Source organism: Elephantulus edwardii, unplaced genomic scaffold (assembly GCF_000299155.1).
Source record: "Elephantulus edwardii isolate Elephantulus edwardi_28Jun2011 unplaced genomic scaffold, EleEdw1.0 scaffold00017, whole genome shotgun sequence".
In the NCBI taxonomy this organism is placed as follows: Eukaryota; Metazoa; Chordata; class Mammalia; order Macroscelidea; family Macroscelididae; genus Elephantulus; species Elephantulus edwardii.
Window position 1 is genome coordinate 15,859,315 of NW_006399767.1, and position 14,920 is coordinate 15,874,234.

Below are 14,920 nucleotides of genomic sequence, written 5' to 3' on the forward strand. Positions count from 1 at the left end.
GTGCTTCATTTTGGCGGGGTGGACGACGACTGGGTTCAGGGTAAAAGCCAAGAAGGGAAAGGAGGTTTAGGGACAGCTGGGGGGAACCCGGCTAAGAATGAAATGAGGAGGATTAAGGGGAGAAAGGGTTAGAAGCCAGAATCAGGAGGAGTGAGAGAAAGCTAGCTGTGGAGGTAGGAAGAAGGCAAAAGCCTGGGTGGCTGTTAAGGAAGCGGGGCATGGAATGAGGTGAGGAAGACCACGGCTGGGAGAGAGAGACCTAGGATTAGGTGTAAGAGCAGTGATTTGAAAGGGAGAGCTTTGTAAGGGATGGTGGTATTGGGGTGGGGGGTGCTGGGGTAAGAGAAGGTAGTGGAAGGCAAGGAGGGGCAGACCTGGGGTAACAGTTGTGAGTAGGGAGAGAGTGATTAAGAGCCAGACGTGACAAGGGTGTGAACTAGTGCAGAGCCAGATGAGCTGAAGGACTAGGACCAGCAAGGGGGTGGCAACTGCTGGCGGTTTTTTCTGAGGAAGGTATGGGTTAGGGGGTGGGCAGTGGGTATAAATTTTGGAAAGTAAGGGAGGGTGGATGAGACACGGGAGTGGACGAAAATCAGGTGGAACCAGGAATAAAAACGTAGGAGGGGTGGAAGAAAATAGTGATAGGAGATGAGACATTAATGGGAAGATTGGGGGACCAGAAAAGCTGGAAGAATAGAAAGGAAGAGTCTAAGAAGTGATGGCCTCTGGGACAGGGGTAACTGGGAATTACACTAATTGTAGAAGCAGCATCCCAGGTGAAAACTGAGGCGAGGAGACAGGGCTAAAAGCAAATGGTGAGGAGCAAAGGAGAGGTGGGCCACAGAATGCAAAGGATGAGGTGGGGAGCAAGAGGCTTAAGGGGAGCTCGAGGAGTTCTGATGGATTAGACCTGGTAAAGCGAGCAGAAGAGTGGGAATCAGATATTCATGTTGTGGGGAGATGCTCCAGAAGGTCTGGATGGGTCTGGGCACGAATGCTGTAGTGTAGGGAGCCTTTGGTGCAGAAGAGGAGAAACCATGGTGGTGAGTTGAAAAGGGATTTAGAGATAGGGTTGAAAACTAAAAAGTAAGGTGCCAGTTAAGGGGGAGGGGGAATGAATTCTTTGTTGAGAAGAGACTTACGTACTGAAACTTTGAATTCTTTTGTCCCTAAAAGTGGGAAATTTCAGAAACCTTTTTGGTCAAAGAATGTTTTAGTTTGTATCAACATTTCATTGTTTTTAATTCGGGTTTCTGGTCCACTTTGAAGTCTGTTTTGATTTTTGTTCTTGTGTGAATCATAGGAACTTAAATGCTGAGTGCTGAAAAATCTTGTATATTTTCCTACTATGATAATAGGGAAATGGATTTGTTTACAGTGTAACTGTGCCCATACAGTGTGCTAGCACTGGTGGTGGAGCAGGCTTGTACTTGACAAGCACTGGGAAGAGTGCTTTTTCCACAGCATTTTCTTTTTCAATGGAGAGCACACTATTGTTGGGATGGAGGAAGATGAGAATCTTTTTGTTCCCATTAATCAATCAGGGTTCTGCTTAATTGCTTTCAGTGGCTGAAGAATATTGAGAATTCATTTTAGAGAAAGGCAAAGAATGAACCAGGGAAGTTTATTGAGGATGAAATTCAAGTCAGGGCTATGTGGGATTTCAATTGCTAGGCAGTCTTTAGCTTTGTGTGGGATGTTTCATATAGCGATAAATAAGTCACCCATTTAACGAAATGAAATAAAGAAGGGGAGAATTTTAGAGTACTGTAGAATTTAAGAGTAGTGCTTTAATGAGAAATAAATAGTATGTCTTGGTAATGACATTTTTTATCATTTAAAAAAATCTAAGAAACAACTCAAAAAACAATTAATTACTACCATCTCCACTACCCCTCCTGTTTTGTGATTTTGAATAAAAGCCACATTAATAAGAATTTTCTTGATTTTTAAGATACTGTAAAAATTTTAAATAGAATAAGAAATTTGGGAGAAAAGTCTGTCCCAATATTTTGTTTTAATGGGTTTTACTCTAAAGTGTTCACATTTAGCTGAGAATATAAATGGTTATATACATTTGATTGTGCCAAATGATAACATATCATTTACTTGGGACAAAAATGTAAACTCTGCATGAGAATCCTGTAAGCACCTGCTAAGTCAGTTCTGACTTAACAGAGTAGAACATCCCCACAGTATTTCCTAGGTGGTAGCTTTTACAGGAGCACATCGCCAAGTTTCTTCTTTCATGTAATCACTGGACAAGTTTGGACCACCAGCCTTTCAGTTAGCCAGATGTTCTAATCATTGAACAACAAGGGGGTTCCATTGAAAATCATGTGGAAGTATTAGTGAACATTCAAATACACAACATAGTTCCATTTCCAAATTGTCTAAGTATTAAATTACTGCTGCTTAATGAGTGTTTTTAAATGATAAAGATTAGGTGGAAGGCATTTGTAAAAGCAGATAACAGATTTTGATTAGTAAAATTTGAAACATTGACTATTCGTATATAGGAATAAATTAGAATCGTAACTTTTTCTGGATTCAGCTGCTACCTCAGTAGCACTACCCAGTCTAGTGATATAATATTTAGTCTGTGGGGTTTGTTCCCTGACTTCTGTTCAGCCAGGAGTCCAAGGTGACTAGATTGATCCAGCGATTCAATAGATTTTTTTTTTTAAATTACTGTTTTTGTTGTTAAACTTTAAAGACTTAATCTGAAAATCTTCACCAAGTTGAAGAGTAACTTTGGTATGAAACAGTTGTTTTGAAAAGATGTATGTGCCTCTCACCTTCATGTCTAGGCATTTTGGGGCCAGCATTGGCAGTAGATTGTACTCCTCTATGAAAAGTGCCATCTTTGTATGCAATTGTTTTATAGCTGGTGCCTTTAAATATGTTATTTTAGACATTTGATATTAACGAGAAATAAATAGGAATTTTAAAGTCAGTCAAGAAAAAGAGCCATTTCTGTTTGTGGCCATAATGTGCTAAATCACAGTTCTTTTCTTTTTTTTTTTTTAAATCAGAGTTCTTACTGTGAATTTCTCAGATGATGTTTTTAAAAGTACTTGAAAATTTATTATATTTTAGTTCAGTGATGCTATTCATCAATAAGGACTCCTATGGCAAATTTAAGCCTTATTTGTTCATCAAATAGAATTTTACCCAATATTACTTTACCTTGGTTATTACCTTTTTTTTGCTAAGCATTCTGAAAATGTCTTTTTGGTTTATATTTTCAGATTTGAATTAGTAGGTGGTTCATAATTGTTTCTCTGGTTAATTGTAGATTCTTTGGATGGGAAGAGACCTTGAAAGGACCTCTACTTTATCCTGCAACGTCAGTCAATATCCCACTTAAATCATCCCAGGTAGATAAAAATTTAACCTGTTTTCTTGAGTCGTAAGAGGTAATATGACAGATAACCCTTCGTAGACAATCTTTTCCAGTGTTAGGACTCTTCTTTACCAGAAAAGTCTATCCACAATATAACCAGTATAAACTGTGTTTGCAGTTCTTTTTTTCTTATTTATTCTCAATTTTTGAAGCAAAAAAAACTCTGCTTCCTATATCTCCTGTCATCAAGTTGATACCAACACACAACAACTCTTCAGATTCCAAATAGAACTGCCCACAGGCTTGCCACGGCTGTCAGTCTTCATGGAAGCAGACTGCAATGTCATTCTTCTGTAGAGTGGCTGGTGGATTTGAACTACCAACCTTTTGGTTAACATCTGAATACTTTGATCACTGTATAAGCAAAGGCCCTTCTTTTGTTGCCTGTTACAACAACAGAAATCACACTTGCCACATCATTGGTGCTTTCATTCAGTTCCGACTCAAAGCAACCCTTCATCAGCTCTTCTGCTGCAGCCCACCAGAGATGCAGAGCATTTGGGTTAGCAGTGCAGTTCTCTACTGACTAGGTCATCAGAGCTCATAAACTTAGCTAACACATGAGTTGAACCCATGGGTGATGGAAATAGTTAACACACACTGCTTCCAGTCAAGAGATTGCAGGATTCACTCCACCATGGGTACCTAGGAAGAAAAGTCTGGTGATCTACTTCTGAAATATCAGCTATTGAAAACCTGTTGGAGCACAATTGTACTCTATGGTTGCCAGGGGATGGAACTGACTTGGTAGACTGGCAGTGGCAATCCATATATGGGTTTTTTTGACAGACCCTTTTGTAAAGGGCTTTGCAGGCATTACTATTATTCCTGTTTTACATATGCTAAAGATAGAGCTAATTGAGAATGATGTGTCTGAGGTTATTAAAAAAAAATCTAAGACATCTGGCATCTGACCTTCACTCACTTCACAAAGGGGAACTGTCCCCATCAACAACATCCACAAAGGATCTACAAAACCAGCAACATCCAAAACCAATTCCTATGAAGCTACATACGTCTCCAACACTCCTACAAATTCTAATATCAGCTATCCCTCTCAGGGCTCTTACTGCTCTGCTATTGGGTCTGATACTTATTGGAATGGCCACACAATTCACTGAATCATACTCACATTTATGGAATTTATTATTGAAGTTGTTGTTGTTGTTGTATGCCATCAAGTCAGAACTGACTCATAGCTTACCCTCCAGTGGGTTTTCTGTAAATTTCATAAGAGAACAGTGTCTATCTTTCTCCCACAGAGTGACAGACTCAAACTGCATGCCCTTCTAGTCAGCAATGCACCTTCTTACCACTGGGCCACCAGAACTCCCTTAAGAGAAGTTTGCAAGTTATAGTCCTGAGTGGCAACAGGAGACAGTTACTCAGTCAGGACAGCTTCTCCAGTTGATCTGCCAGTTATGTTGTCTTCTCTCTCCCCTGTCTCACTTCCCCAAGGGTAGACTGTTGGCTCTGACTCTGTGGGGTAGCAGTCCCAGGTCAGCACTGACTTTTGTTGATCTCTGGTTCTCTACTGCTGTTACTCTCATCTAGGTCTAGGTCTGACTGGCTCAGGAGTCTTTCACCCCAAAGGATGTGTGCTGCATTTTCATTTTATTTGTTACTCGTAGCGAGAGTCCCCTGGAGTGTCTTGAGATTTTTGAACCACTGACCTTGTGTATAGCAGCTGGATGCCTGAGCCACAGAATTACTAGAGCTCCTTTGGTCTCATATAGATGGTTTTTTAATGGAACACCATACTCATAAATGTTATCTGTTCTTTTGTGAGCCAGCCTGTTACTTCAGATAGTTTTGGTCCCAGTCTCAATGAATATCTCAGGGCAAAGATTTCAAGAAGTCCTCTAGTCTCAAGTGGTTCAATAAATCTGGTCTTTTTTTTTTTTAAATCTGGTCTTTTTAAGAATTTGAGTTCTTTCCTGTATTTTCCTTCTGTCCTATGTTTTCTTCTGTTCTGTCATGGTCAATCTGTTGTGCCTTGATCAGAATGATTAGTAGCAGTAGCCATGCACTGTATCATTCTTCTTGTCAAACTAAAACGGAATACTTTAGTGTGTTGCGGAGTAATGGCTACTTTTCTATCATTTTAGCTAGAGAATGACCCTGGGCTTTTTATAAACTCTAACAGGTTTACAATTGAGTGTGATACTGTTGCTTATTGAGAAAAAAATTGAACTCATATTTCACTGCAGATATTCATAAGCAGAGTACATTTAAATTCTTGATGGTTTTTGCTATCTTTTTTTGTGTGTACACTCCTGTGTAATAACATTAGTATATTTATCCATGCTTGGCTTAATAACAAATTGATGTACTAATTTTTTAAACTATAGAGGAATTAATTACTGGGTATTTACTAAGTATCCAGCATAAGCTAAGATGTGAATTGTTTGAAACTCAAAACAGACCTACTGTGGAGCTTCTGCTACATTAATATTCTGATTTTTGGTGACTTGATTTTATTATAATTTTTCAAATTTATAGAAAAGTTGTAAAAATAGTACACTGAACTTCTTTATACTCTTTTTTAAATTAATTTTAATGAACGTTTACAGAGAACGTTTCCAGTCATTCATTGTTGCATTTTTCTCTCTGCCCATCCTCTCCCAACCAGTTCACTCTTCTCCTTGAAAAGTAAAAGAAAAACTCTTCCATTGTTATGCAGTCCCTCCCCTCAAGTCCTCTCCATGAGTTCCTTGTTTTTCAATGCTGCATAGTATTCCATGAATACACCAAAGCTTCTCTATCCATTCGTTTTTGATGGGTACTTGAGTTGTTTCCAGCTCTTTGCTATTGTGAACAAAGCTGCAATAAACATGGGTGTGCATATGAACTTCTTTATACTCTTAATAAAATTCTCTTATTATTTTCATTTTGCTTAATTTGCCTTATCCTTTTTTTCTTGCTTGGTTAATAAAAAGAAATTTGAAGAACATACATATGAAGAATTTAATTTTAAAAAGAAAGAGAAGAATATTTTGAGTGTTAAAAAAAGTGGTGTGTGTTAGATATTCGTCCTTTAATTAGATGTTAGTCTTTTGCTTGAGGCAAAAGAATTTCAGAACTTGTTTTAGAGTGGCTTTTGTTGTGTACATTCAGAAAGAAGTTCTTGCAACTGTGAGGTACTAGTTTGTGGTCTCCCTCTTTAATGGGAACTGTCAATTGGGTAACCTTAAGTTGGTAGTAGTCTTAGCACCTGGTATGGTATGCACACACACAGAGTAGTGTTTAAGACTCAGTGATGGGTGGGTGATTGTGTTGAAGAGAAAGAAGGGGCTGTGTGATCTTTCAGTACTGTGACCAAGAAATAGGAAGAAGGTATACCTATTTTGAATATCCTTACATAGCCTTGGAGTTCTGTGGCATAATCTGTGCCATAGACTGTGGTCTCTGACAGTTCATATACACAAGGCCTCCAAGGGATAAGGATGGGCAGTCTCCCCTTCTTACAATTTACAGAGTTGGAAACCCTTTGGAGGGTCACTATGTGCTGGAATCAATTCATCACCAGCAGCAAGTGATTATGCAATATCAGTGAGACAGATTGACACAGTGACTGCACCAATGGGCTCCAACAGCAACAGTTGTGAGGATAGTGCAGGACCAGCTGATGTTTTGTTCTGTGTACATGGGATCACTGTGAGTCATGCTCATCTTCATGGCACCTTACAACAAGAAGTAGCTTCAAAGAGTTGGAAAAGATCCAAATGTATAATGTACTACTTTGTTGTTGTTGTGTACTACTGAGTTGAACTGACCCATCAGTGGGTTTTCAGAGGCAGTTAACTGCATGGAAGGAGATTGCTTATCTTTCCCTCGCAGAGCAGGTGGTGGATTTGAAACATGCACCTTTGGGATTGCAGTGCAGCTTCTTGCCGTTAGTCCACCAGAGCTCCCTGGTACTACTTTAATAACATTAAAAACGCAAACTCATTGTTGCTGAGTTGAAACCAACTCATGGCTGACCCACCATTGAGTTTTCAGAAGCCATAAATCCCATAGTAAGAGATTGCCTATTTTTTTTTCCATTGGTGGAGTCAAAAGGCATGCGTCTAGTTTGACAGGGAAACTCCTTACCATTACCTCTCAAAAAAATAAACTTACACTATGGCAGTCTTTTCATTGGTCATATTAGAAGATATCAAGGATTGAGCTTTGCCACCCTATAATATGTATCACCTTGGTTAGGCCATGATTCCCAGTATGCATATTCTCTAATTTGTGATATATTGTGAATCCAAACATCTATGCTTAATGAGACAAGACTAGGTTGTGTTAGAATTAGGTTATATTTGTAATGTTCATAGGACAGGATTAGGGTGGGACACATTATCCTTAGGTTCTCACTCTTACTAAAGTCACAGCCCTACACTTGTATAAAAGGGATTTGCTTTTGAAGTGATCTGCTTCACCTTTTATCTTACAAGAGAGTAAAAGAGAAAGGAGCAAAGAAGGATGGACTTCAGTACCTCTGAGAAAGAAGAGCCAGGAGTAGACCATGTCCTTTTAACTTTGGGTTCCAGCTTTGAGAACCTTCTAAGACTCAGCATTCAAGATTGATCTAAGCCACATGGAGATTTACAAGGTGCTGTGAGCCCACAGATGTTGAAAAGAGACAAGGACCATCTCCTAGAAATGGCGCCTTGAATTCGTACTTCCAAGCTTCCTGTACTCTGAGAGAATAAATACTTATTAAAACGATCCGCATATGGTATGTCTGTTATAGCAGCACTGGATAAATAAGACAGGAGATTTTTCCATTTAACTGACTCCTGCCACTGCCTTTTAGCAATCTTTATTGAAAAATAATAAGCTTTTTCATTTGATACAGGTGTGACTTGCAAAATGAGGCCTGTCCAATTTGAGTGAAAGGAATATTAGCTGTATTCTGATCAATTTAAATGTAATATTTGTGGGCTTTCCCTCCCTTTTCTCCTCTTCTTTGAGTAGCCATCAAAGCTATGAAATATAGCTCCTCGTTAAAGCTGATTGTAATAATTAAAAGCACTTTGATTTCATAATGATGAGAAAATTACAAATTATTTGGAAAGCGTTCTTTCTAGTCATTCCTTATTGTTTCTGAGACCCTGGGCAGTTATAATACTGCTTCTTTGCTATTTACATGCTAATAGAAGTCTGGAAAGTAAGGAGCTCTTCTGAAATTTTCAGGGTTGTTTTATTATGTGTCAAGTTGTAAACAGCATTCAGTGACAGGTATTTTCTCTCTTTGTCTTCTATGGAGCTAATTAGTAATTTACACTCTAGTTACATCCCTTCCAGCCTCACTGTGTGAAAATGCCTGTTTCTCTGTGTCTTCTGTGCAGCCAGGGCTGGCAAATGATTGGGGGCAGATGTTGGTTAGCACATGAGAAGGATCAGGGATTCATTTTTTTATGTTGTGATTTTGTAAATGCGCAGGCTGTTGTATATATCTTTCTTCTGTCCCTTACCCCCTAATTCAAACAAGAATTTTATGACCTCCTGTAATCCAGAGCTACTGCCCTTAATTCAATTTTTTGATTGTTTTTATTCTGTCCCCCACCCCCACCTCAATGTTGTGGGATTTGGGGAGGATTAGTAAGGCAGTCTGGCATAGTTTAGCTCTCAGGAAGCACTCCCTCCCGCATCAGAATACGGAGCTTCTTGTCATTGTCTTTAGAACTCACTAATGCTTCTTTTGCTGGGCAAGTTGCATAAGGGGTAGGAGGACAGCATTGTTACTAGTGTGTTAGATGCTTTTATTAGACACTCGTATTCCTCTAAAAGAAGGACTGGCCCTCCCTTTGTATCAGCTTTTTCAGAATGCTGCGGTGAGTGACCAGGAGATAATTTATAGCGTAGCTTTAGCACTTTGTCATATCAGTCCTCTGAGCTTTTCTGCTGCCTGCTGTATGCCTGTCTTTCAGTATCTGAAATGGGAAAGAATATGAGTAGATACCTGTCATGTCTTTTGCTCACTGGGATGGACCATGTGAATATATTCAGGTAGCAAGAGATTTTGATTTTGAAACTGGCTTAAGGATCCATTTGTTTGTTTGTAAGGAATATAAATTGCAGTTGAAAAGAAGAGATAAAGCGAGGAATTGGTTTATCAGTTTTGAACCCAAACCCTCCAGAAAGCCAGATAATTTGTGGTACTATTTCTGTAGGTGATATGCTTATGGATACTAACTTATTGGGATAATAAGGTCTAAGTCCTTGTTGAAGCTAATTAGATTTCCCCTGACAAAATTGTTACCTGGAGGAGGCCACAAAGAAAATCCTATATGAAAGTGTGTGAATAGTTCAGTTCAGCAAGCATTGCTAATAACAATTTAATTGTAGACATCTAGCCTTTGAGCAGACCAGTATTCATGAACAGAGCGTGTCTCATTTATATAAGTACCCACAGAAGATTTGGTGCCACACTGAATTTTTGTTTTTAAAAATTCGAATGCCTAGACATTGCTAACATATACCTCTGTCTCTCCTGTATTTTAAGATAGCCATTTATAACAAGTATCTGTTTATTTTTAATAAGTTTATTTTTTGCATATTTAAAAACTACCATTTTCAAGGAATAGTAAAAATTCTTTTCTAATGTTGAAGTTAACATTTCTTTGGAAGTCACATTGCAAAGAAGTTAACCAAGATTTATGACTTAATCTGCTGAATAATACTATCCTTTACCCATTCATTTTTCACTTTCCATATGAGGCTTTAGAATGTAGGTCTGTACATGTCAAAGATGCCACAGAAGTTATTTAGTACATACTTAGTTGACTTTTTCTTTAACACAGACTACTAAGAAAATAAAAACCCAAACAAACAGAGCAATACAACAGACAGAACAAGCTGTAATCCAAAGGCACAGGGTTTGAGGCCACCAGCTGCTCCATGGGAGAAAGATGGCAACCTCCTCCCATGCGATTAACTGCCTCTCAAAACAGTAGTTTTGACTCTGTGGTACACAACAACATTTAAACCTGATACATTGGAAACAAACTTACTTAGAATTTGTATATCTGAAACATATATACAACTTGCAAACCTCCAAAATAGTATAGAACCATAAATCTAATAAAGTTCTTTAGCAAAGACAATTAGCAAGCGTATAAAAATATCTAATATATAAAATACTAACTGTAAAAGTAGTTAACCATAGAAGTAGAGAAAAGAAATATATCTTTTTTAAGACAATTTCCAAAGTAAAAGCCTTTAAGAAAAAGTATCAAAGGATAAAAAAGCTATTTCAAGAAGCAATACAATATTTAAAGTTCAAATCCCTACTTGTTCTGTTTTTTGTTGTGTTGTTTTTTGGGGGGTTTTTTCCACAGCTACTTATACCAAGTGTGTGCAGTCCGTAGAAAAACTGTGTTGCTGATCCAAAGGTCTAGCCTCTCTAGTGGTTCCAGTCTCTAGTGGTACCTCTCTAGTGGTACCAGGGAGGGAGAAAGATGGACCATTTCTTACCTTGTGATTTATGACCTCAGACACCCACTGGAGGGTCAGCTATCAGTTCCAGCTGATTGGCAATGACTTAGGAGTGTTCTGTTGTTGTTGTTTCTTAAAATGTCATGTGTAGTCTGTACTGAAAGGTGTAGTTTTGATGTTCTTCATGGTTTCAAATTTTCTTCACACTCTGCAAGCAGTGTTGTGTCATCTGCATAATGCAGATTGTTAATGAGTCTCCAGTCCTGATGCCCCATTCTTCTTAACATAGTCCAGCTTTGTAAATTATTTGTTCAGCATATGGATTAAATAGTTCTGACATAAACTAATAAACTTCTCAGTGCTTGCTTAATTTTCTTCAACTTTAATTTGAACTTACACATGAGTAATTGATGGTCTGTTCCACATTTAGTTCTTTTTTTATATCATTAATTCATTTAATTAATACACTTTAGTTACCATGTTATCATTCCCCTCTCATTGTACATTGCCTTTCTCTTTACCCTCTCTCTCCTTTCATTCCCGTTGCTTGTTATTTATTATAACACCTATGAATGTCTGATCATCCATTCATTCTACAGTTTGTTTTCCTTCACCTGTTCCAGGGAGATGTTCATTGAGTGTCAACTCATTTTCAACTCCCTCCCACCATATCCATACTAGATTGATTCTCTCCACATGTAAACCTTTTAGAGTTATTTTTGTTTGTTTTTTAAAAAACAGTGGTCTTATACAGAGTTTGTAATATTTTTTCAGAGGAATCTTAGACCTTTATTACTTTGGAAAGATACTGTTGTAAATTTTTCCCAATACAACATTTCTTTTATTTCTTTAATTTTTTTCCTTTTTAAAAATTGATTTTCATACAATAATTCCTTTATCACCCTTCTTTGAAGTGGGAACAAATATGGATCTCTTTCAGTCAGCCAGGCAACTGTCCTCCAAAATCTTGGTGTGGACTAGTGAACACATCCAGGGCTGTATCTGTCATTTGAAACACATCATTTGGTATTCCATCAATTCCTGGGGCCTTATTTTTTGCCAATGCCTTCAATGCAGCTTGAACTTTTTCCTTTATTACCGTTGGCTCTTGATCATATGATACTTTTTGAAATATTTTGGTATTAACTGATTCTTTTCACCACATTTAGTTCTTGGCTTTGTGTTAACTGCTGTTGTTGAGCTTCTCCATCAACTGTTTCTACAAATGGAGTCAGTTTGATTTCTGTGTAGCCCATTGGATGAAAACCATAAAAAGGTATTTGCAATGAATAAATCAAGATAGAGCTAAGTTGTCAGTGAAATGATTTTACTTGGCTCCACAATCAACACTCATGACATCATCAGTCAAGAAATCAAAACATGTTGCATTAGGAAACTTTGCTTTCAGGGACTTCTGAGCAAGGATGTCAGTTTAAAGGCTAAGGTGCACCTGATTGAAGCCCTGATGTTTTCAGTTGCTACGTATGCACTGTAAGTTGGATGATGAATAAGAGTAAAGAAGAATCAATGTTTTTTAATTGTGATGTTGGTGATGAGTATTGAATATCCCGTGGACTTCCAAAATAATAAATCTGTCTTGGAGAAAGTGTAACCAGGATGCTCCTTAGAAATAAAGATGTTGAAATTTGGTCTCATACACTTTGGACATATTGTCAGGAGGGACTAATTCTTGGGAAAAAAACATCATGCTGGTTAAGTAAGAGAAGGAAGACAACCCTCAACATGAGATGAGTTGACACAGTGGCTGTAACAGTGGGCTCAAACATGCTGGAGATCATGAGGATAGCATCGGATAAGGCAGTTCAGATGTGGTATTCATAAAGTTGCTAGAGTTGTAGTTAACTCGATGGCACCTAACAATAGCAGTATCAAGTGTGTTAATTATACTAGATGCTTATGACTAGAAACTAATAGCACTTTCAGGAACCCTGGTAGTCCAATGAACAGCCATTCAGCTGCTAGCCAAAGGGTTGGTGGTTTGAACTCAGTCCAGTGGAGAAAAGACATGGCCATCTGTTCCCATAAAGATTCTAGGTTAGAAAACTCTATGGGCAGGCAGTTCTGCTCTTCTTACGTACAGTTGATGTCAGTCACAGTTAATTTGATGGCACCTAACAGCCACTACTACCTTACACCTATAAAAAAAAGATCAAAGGTCAGATATAAGCAACCTAAAATACCACACTGGACTGGTAATTAAAAGAGATGTGTCTTAGGCTGGGTTTTCTTGAGAAACAAAACCAGTGAAGACTATGTATACACACACGTACATGCACACAAGGAGAGGTTTCAAAGACAGAACTCACATGCTTGTGGAGGCTAGCAGGTCCCAGTTCTGTAAGTCACAACTCCACGTTGTCAGCAGGCAAGTGCAGCCTCAGGCTGTTGACCTTCAAGATGCTGGCTTCAGAGACAGCCAGATTCAAAGTTGTCTTCAGGGAACTTTGGAGACTGCCGGTTTCAGAAGCTGAGTAGTCAAAGGTAGTTGTTGGGAAGCATGGTCACAGAAGTCTGACTTTGGAGACTGACAAGTCCATAGTCAGCAAGTGCAGCAAGCCACTGGTTCAAGTGCAGAGGCCATGAGCTAGATAGCAGATGTAGGATGGAACAAAAAATCTCCCTTGCTTTGCCAGAGCATCCAAACATGCAGTCATGTAGGCCACACTCTAGAGGAGACTCCCTCATGAGATGAGAGTGATTGTTTCTTAACAGAACCTCTTCTAATCTTGCCTCATTAACATCATAGAGGTTAGAATTTACCATATATGGGATTGTTGTTGTTGTGTACCATAGAGTTGGAACCATAGCTGACCCTCCAGTGGGTTTTCAGAGGTAGTTGATCACACAGGAGGAGATTACCCACCCTTCTCCCATGGGGCAGCTGGTGGCTTCAAACCGCATGCCTTTGGGATTGCATCGCTGCTTCTTGCCACTAGACCACCAGAGCTCCATTAATACTAAGGATCATGGCAACATTTCCAAACAGTATTAACCATCAGGGAGTGTTGTTTAGTGTAAAAATGGCGTTGCAGGGTCACCTGACCTCTGAGTCTGACTTTTCTGCAGCCTCTCTGGCCTTTTAGCAGTTTTGACATCATTTGTCCCCACACAGTTACAGAGTTTATTTAGGGAAGTATGTGTTAGAATTCAGCTTCACCAAAGACTCCGGTACAGTTCTCCAGTGAGAACAGCTTCTCAGACATGTCCTCACGCATTTTCATCCTTTTTCACAGGGCCCAGCCTCTGTCCACCTTGTCAGGCAAGTATTAGAAGTGTTGAGTGAGCTCAGGTGTTGTACATATAGATCTGTGATGCAAATCATCTCGCTGTTTCTCTCTCCCTGGTGATGATTAGCAACACTTGAACTCATGTAGCAACAAGTGAGTCCAAACTTGAGAACCCTTGTTTATGGTAAATTGTATATTCTTTTATGGAGGTAGTTTCTAAAACACATGATATAACTGGAAAACTGATAGCAGTGTCTTTTTTCCCCAAGCAAAAGGTCTGCTTTAGTGAAGAGATCAGACTCACATGTGCCTGCTATTGCCATGCTAAATTCTGAAATTTATTAAACATTACCCTTCTCCCTGGTTATACAATTAATATTTCTCTTAATTTTTTTCTCCTTAGGCAGTTCAATTTAGCCTATAACTAAAATTATTATTGATTTAAGCCCTATGTTTCTGTAATACTAATCAATTAAATAAATATAAAAATAAAAAGGCCCCATTTTATATATTATTTGACTGATAAGGGTTAAAAAAAGTAATGGTACCCCGAGTGTGGCACAGTCTGTACCAAGTTGTACTGCTAATTAAAAGACCTCATATCTCTGGTGGTTTAAGTCAACCACAGGCTCTAGCTAGAAAGATGGGCCTTCTCCTTCTGTTACAATTTACAGCCTTGTAGATTGTAACCAGTGAAGGGAGGCTGTGGGCTCGTGCTGACTTGATGGCCACAGCAAATACTGAGTTTGTTAGAACTCTCACAAACTGTTGGTAGCAATGGGCATTTTCTTGGGGACAAATTTGACAATATGTGCTCAGAATTTTTTTTATTTTT

The 14,920-nt window shown here is 38.6% G+C and overlaps 1 protein-coding gene across 1 annotated transcript in view; it reads left to right on the top strand.

Annotated features, from left to right (window-relative positions):
• Positions 1-14,920, top strand: part of USP49 (ubiquitin specific peptidase 49) — a 121,140-nt gene that overhangs the window by 422 nt on the left and 105,798 nt on the right. The window contains exon 2 of the mRNA XM_006882001.1: positions 3,299-3,380. The gene's annotated coding sequence lies outside the window, so the exon portion shown is untranslated. The remainder of the gene's footprint in view (positions 1-3,298; positions 3,381-14,920) is intronic.